The 6,300-nt window shown below is 44.0% G+C and overlaps 1 protein-coding gene across 1 annotated transcript in view; it reads left to right on the top strand.

Annotated features, from left to right (window-relative positions):
* The window catches only part of zbtb16a (zinc finger and BTB domain containing 16a), a 135,887-nt gene that overhangs the window by 87,439 nt on the left and 42,148 nt on the right, over positions 1-6,300 (top strand). The gene's annotated exons all lie outside the window — the stretch shown is intronic.

Here is a 6,300-nt window from a genome sequence, read left to right as displayed (position 1 = left end):
CCCACCGCTCTCTGATTCACACTCGCAATGTGTTTGTATATTTTCACAAATCAGCATGCGCGTTGTGGCGTGTTGTTGTTGTTGTTGTTGTGGTGGTGATGGTGATGATGGTGGTGCGCTCGTTCAGCCTTCTCTCCCTAACTGGATCCATGGATTGACACATAGATGGATAACATCATCTTGGATTAGTCCCACTCGCCCTAAATCAAGACAGACCCAACAGTAATCAACAAACCGGGAAAGCTTGGCAGGGCGATGTTGTTTATCAGTTCTCGGGTATGAAGATGGGAAAGAGGAGGATGATCTAGGTGCCAAGATGTAAATAGGAAGAAGTAAATCCCCCTTCAACAGATGTGTGATGGCTCAGAACAGTTTCACTGCTGGTGATGAACACTTTAATTTGGGGGGGGAAGGAACAACGTCTTAAACTTCCCCCCTGCTTCGTTATGGAGGTGGTGTGCTCGGGGCGGGGGTATGTGCTGGAAGGATTCGCTGTGCATCATGCATGTGTGTTTGTGAGTCCTTCCATCCAGAGTTTCTGTCTATTGAAGAATCTGGACAATCACAGCAGATTGAGTATAATTACTTCCCAGCATTACCGGCCTCACAGATAAGTTCTGTACACTACCATACTACTGTTAAAAGGGGGGGTTGATGGATAGTGTTGTTCAGTAATGTGTAAATGAATAATCCTAATGGGTAGAGTAGAATTATAACACAATAATAACAAATACAAATTAGCTTTGGCTTCGTGCTCATATTTTTTTAAATATTGATTTTCAGTCCGGTTCAAATTTTTGCTTTAAAGGTGATTCGAGAAGAAAAGCCACAGAATCAAGATTCATCCTCTGGGGAATATTAATGTCCACAGCAAGTTTCTTAGTAATCCATTCATTAGCTTGTGATATTTCTGCATAAACGTGACGTATTGCACTGGGAGCGGGAGTGGAGCAAAGCTTGTAGCGTGTCCAGAATTACAATGGTTCATCCTCTGGGGTGCAAGATCTCCAGCAGATTTCCTCAAACAAAGTCAGATGAGCGAAGAAGAGAGCGCCGCTGAAGCACATCCACACCAGAAACCGATCCCAGAAATAGCCGCACATCATCATTATCATCATTTGTGTTTTGTCCTTCGTCTGAAGCCGTGACCCTCAGGCTGCCAATATCAGCTCCCATTGGGTGGCTCCACTTTTTCTTTGCAGCTACTCATACCCCCCCGCACACACACACACACACACACATTCTTCCTTAACATTTGAGTGGGGAAGGTGGGGCGGTGTTGTCAGGATTTTTATTTTTCTTTTTGGGGGGGGGGGGGTTACTCCTGAGGGGCATGCCCTCAGCCAATCAGCTCACCAGAGGTAGAGAAGGGTTAAATGAGGCTAATGATCCAACAGCCATAACAGCGGAAAGGAGCACTCTAAATATAGGCATTCTAGTCTGGAACGAATGGAAGGGGTTGGGGAGGGGGGAGGTGAGCAGAGCGGGCGTGGGGGGGGCGGGCAGCAGCCGCAGCCAGGGCCAGACGTGTCTTCCTGCCAGACAACTGGAGCAGCAGCAGCAGTAATAGTATAGTAGTCATCCATGTGTTCAGCCCCTGTGAGGGATCAACGTTTGAAAAATGGGCTCTGGTGAAATATGACAAGGCAGTTTCACAGCACTGTCTGATTCTCACTTTCGGTTTCTCCTTCCTTGTGATATTTATGCCGCAGTTCACCTACATCACGACGTTCCCCGGCTCTGGGTTTCAACAGTTGACATTTGACATCCCTATTCTGAAGACACGGCCTATCGCTTCAGTGTTAGCGCCCGTCATCGCTGCGCCACAAATCAATACACATAATATGTTTCTGTTGGCGTCATTATAGAAGCCCAAGGTCAATCAGCACACCGATAATTAAGTAACTTACAATTAACATATTCCTCGTTGTATTTTTAAATCAATTAATAATCAATATAAGTATCTCTAACAGTCATTTGAATTGTAGTTTTCCACACTGCTCTGGGATCAGCAGAGGTTTTCTTTGTGCTGCAGATCCTGCTCAGACAATGTGTTTATTATTTCCTCGTCTGAGTGTGTGTGTGTGTGTGTGTGTGAGAGAGTGAATGAGTGAGTGAGTGAGTTAGTGTGTGTGTGTGTGTGTTATTACATATGGTGACATTCAAAGGTTAAGTATTATTCATGCGCCGAGCTCCACAGCGAGTCGACGGTTGATAGCATTTAGCCAATTGGTCTGTTTCCAGCAGGGAATGACTGATGACATGATGATGATGATGAGAGCTGGAGACGTAAACAAACAAAGTCCCTTCCTGTGTCTCTCACTCTTTTTAACTTCGTGGAGACTTATTATGAACTTGTCTGTTTTCGTCTCTTCTATCGTCCGGTGGGAGCTACTCGTACAACCACGCGTGTGCTAGGTCTTCTGCAGTCAGGCGAGGGGACACACCGCGGGCGCAGCTGCACATCACGCTTCCGTGTACTGCAGGAATCGCACTCAGTTCATTTGCCACGTGACGGGCCGATCCCTGCAGCTCGGGCCCCGCTAGGATGTTGACTTTTTTTTTTTTTTGAATACCGAATTTTGGAAGTAGCAACTGTGGATCATAGAGAGTTATTGTTGAGGAAGAAAAATATCTTTCTGCCCACTGGGGCACCTTCAAAACTACAGCTACCAGGTCAGTCATGAGAGTGAGTCTGAAACAAAGCTTTCAGGATTTATCCTCCATGTGGAAACTTTACTTTTTCATGGTCCTAAGAGGATGAACGAATGTTTATAATGACCTTGTGGACTTTCTTTCTTCAGTGCTTTTTACATCTAAGCCTGAGAAAAGCTCAAAGAAAAGCTTGATTGTTAATATTTTTTTATGCTACAAAAGCCCCTCTTTTATATCATGGGGTGTAATGAATATGTTTCCTCTTGTGCCTGCTAGCACTGTGTTTTTATTCTATGCTTTAAATATGGCCTTCTTTATGTGTCTAGCAATGTAAATAACGATCTCTCATCAAAATATACAGGGAGAGACGAAACCAAAGAAAGCTGCACACAGAGGCAACAGCAGCTCCACTGGACAGTTGTGTGTTAAATCAGTTTGAGCTGGAAAGCTTAACAAACATGGATTTATTTATACAGAAACGTCTGTGTGTACAGTACCCAAGACGCAAAACATCAGAGAGGGCGTGCGGTGGGAGCAGGGGGTTACTGTTGGCCATCAAAGCCAGATTTGATCTCTGCCTGCCTCTTGGCAGCGCTTCAGCCCTTGGCTAATGTTCTCTGATGACAATATTTGGCCTCTGAAACTGTGGCTGTTTCTTGCCGCTTTGAATGGGAACTATTGTGGCATCTCCTCTGTCGGCCTGATCAGCTGCAGTCTGACTCAACCTCTGTCTCTTTCTCACTTTGTCTGCCTTCTCCTGCTTTTAACACGACTGCGCATGCTTGGTGTATCACACGCTCCTCTATGTTACTCAGCGGCTCATGTGTGCGGGACGTATAGCGGCTGGTTATCCAAAACCAGCGGACAGTCTGGAGGCCGCGGAGGCATTCCTGGAGTTGCCGTCATTCCTAACGGACAAGCTCTTTTGCATGGGGGTGGTGGTGGTGGTGGTGGTGGTGGGGGATTTGACTGGTCAGGATGCCAGGGGAACGAGCAGCAAAACATCATGTGGCTGTTTTTACCCTAGTGAACTCGTGCAAATACACATGCACAAACACTCAGTGCAAACTATCCCCTACTTTGGCAGTGTTGTGCAACAAATACACACTCGCATAAAATCCAGGAAACTCTGTATTCAGGAGCCGAAGTCACTTGTGAGTTGCATTACATCTACTCGCAGCTAATTTTTGTCACATATTTCCCCAAATTGGATGGCATCGCATCAGACACCCCCCCCCCACCACCACCACCACCACTACCTCCCCCTCTCTAAACTGGGACTCGCCTCAGGGCTTTTGTAAGCAAAGAACACAGTCTGTCTGGCTTTCATGGAGCTCTCATCCTTAAAGAATAACACTGCTGTCATTTAGAATCGTAGCCCATTTAGTACCGTCTCTGTCTCATGTCCTCCAATTGTTATGCAATGTATGCACCGAGACTTCGACTCATTTTAAAAGGCCTAGCCCCGCGCTCACGGCAGCCTTCCCAGGAAACACAACATGTAAGGCCGTGCTTACACAAAGGATTTCCTGGCGGAGGCTTCCATTTCATCATGTTCCTGTCAGGTGATTGACAGATTACTGATATGAAATCACTCCAGACTGCATTTTTATTTCAAACATATCATCGGGGCAAGTGGCAAATGTCAGGAAAGAAAACGTGTAAAAAAAAAAATAAATAAATAAAAGGCTAATACCTTTAGTTATTACTAAAAAATGAATAAATAATAAGATTCAGAACTGTCGTACCAGATGTCATGGCCCTGGATGGTCATCTGAATTCAGATTTTTCAGTTTGGTAGCTTCCAAACCAAACAAGAGGCGAAGAACATCGATTTAACATCTAGTGAGTTTGTGTTTTTGTATTTCCTACTGTAATGCATTTTTTGAATTCCTGTATGTATCCAGCAGCAGCGTACAACATTCCTGCAGCAGGACTAATATAATCAAAGGCCGGGGCCGAGCTGGACCTTTTTCGAAGAAATATCAAAAACACCTTAATTAATCTTTAATGTGATTTCACATGATGTAATGCCGGTCCGCAGCAAAATGTCCTCAAATGCCAAAGCAGTGCTCAGACTTTCTCTTTAAATCTGAGCGGCATTGTTTCTTTCACAGAGATTTTTATGTTCAAAATGAAAAATGACATGCCGTACCAACAGGCATGCCTTTCCTCTGGGAGCGCATGCAGGGAAACAGGTCAGTTTTTATTCAATGTCAAGCAAAGCATCAAATATAGCCGTTGTATTTCCAACATTTGGATTTCAATTTAGCTTGAATTTTTTGTTTTTTTTTTTCTTTTTAAACCAAGGACAAAAAAATAAAAAAAATACTTGAGCACATAATATGAGCTCTAGTATTCAAGAGATGCAGTAACATTTAAGGAGTTAGTTATTATTTAATACACAGAATCATAACTGCATTCTGTTTTACAAATCTTTTGGAGATGAGGTTTGCAGAGGAAGAATTAGTCGTCAGAAATCTGAGGAGTGTCCAACACTGCTGCGCGCTGTCATTTCCTCTTTGTGATATCAACTATAAGACGTTTCCAAAACCGTTTTAATGTGGATTTTTTTTTTTGTTGTTATCCCAAACCATAATATTGTATTGTGAGAGTGTTGTGCTCATTTACACACAGCCACCTCCGACGTGTCATTTTCAGTTTGCATTTCCAGTAAAGCCTCTCCCCGTCGGGCTGTACAAGACTGTTCTGATCTCCGAGCTGCTGTTTTTCTCTCATTCTGTCCTCAGCTCTTTACTTCTGCCAGCTATCGTCATCTCTTTTTTTCATTAGATTGTTTTGGTCCCCACCATAATTTATAGCTCTTGTATTTTTATTGGTAAAACCCACCACACTCACATTCCACTTGATTAAACTGGAGCTCGGTGCAGAAAAGCAAAAAGGTCAGAATATGTGCAGAGAAAGTGGCTCATAAACAAAAAAGTAAGCAATAAATTGAAGTTAAAGTAGTTTTTTTTTTTTTTTTTTACTCTGTCTGTCTGCAGATTTAAAAAGTGCAGATTTCTGCAGGCTGCATGCATTTTACTGCCAATGCAAACTGTACATGCATGTAAGTGCACACTTTTGTAACTTGCATTGAAATCTGCACATGAATCCGTCAAGCTGTGTATGAGCAGTCGCCTGGTTTTCAACATTAGCTGAGTGGCACTTGAAACGATAGGGGACCGCATCTCCCATGTGACCTGCGTACAAAATGAGTCTGGAGTCCACAGGCTTTGGAAGAATTTGTTGTCCAACTGTTGGTGTTCCTGTTTATACATGAATCATCTCCATGTGCGCGCACACACACACACACACACACACAGCAGTGCCAGAGAAAATCCACATATAATAGGAGGGGGGGTGGCTGCTCTCTTACTCTTCTATTTTTCTTTCTTTCTCTCTTTATCTCCCTCCGTCCTTTTTTAAAGTCTTGTAATACAGGGAAAATATGCAAACCATGGAGTGGCAATAGTGGGTTTAGCCAGTGGGAACACAGCGTGATTCCAGCAGGCCGCGGCCACAGAGTAAACACTTTCTTTTCTCAAGCCAGAAATAGTTTGGCTGGAGAGAGAGAGAGAGAGAGAGAGCAGCGGAAAAGGAGGGGAGACAGAAAAGGAGAAAGAGCAGGAGGGTGGGGGGGTG

The sequence above is a fragment of the Seriola lalandi genome, unplaced genomic scaffold (genome assembly GCF_002814215.2).
Source record: "Seriola lalandi dorsalis isolate HSWRI2012SDOR001 ecotype SW California unplaced genomic scaffold, Sedor1 jcf7180002054343, whole genome shotgun sequence".
Lineage (NCBI taxonomy): Eukaryota > Metazoa > Chordata > Actinopteri > Carangiformes > Carangidae > Seriola > Seriola lalandi.
This window is presented reverse-complemented; position numbering and strand designations above follow the sequence as displayed.